Genomic DNA, 258 nt, shown 5'->3' on the forward strand with positions numbered 1-258 from the left:
TCTTATGTCTCTATTTCCAAAAATCAATGCCTAAAATTCTAACATTTGTCCAATAGCAGTTGCCTATAACAACCCATAAATTATATATCATATATATATATATATATATATATATATATATATATATATATATATGGAATAAATATACATGAAAATGTATGTAGAATACATTGTTGAGTGAAATGAAAATTTTGGAAAATAGAAGGCATAGAATGATCATTTGGTAGAAATCAATTTTTTTCTGACCTAGGGTCCCTT

The sequence above is a fragment of the Apodemus sylvaticus genome, chromosome X (assembly GCF_947179515.1).
Source record: "Apodemus sylvaticus chromosome X, mApoSyl1.1, whole genome shotgun sequence".
In the NCBI taxonomy this organism is placed as follows: Eukaryota; Metazoa; Chordata; class Mammalia; order Rodentia; family Muridae; genus Apodemus; species Apodemus sylvaticus.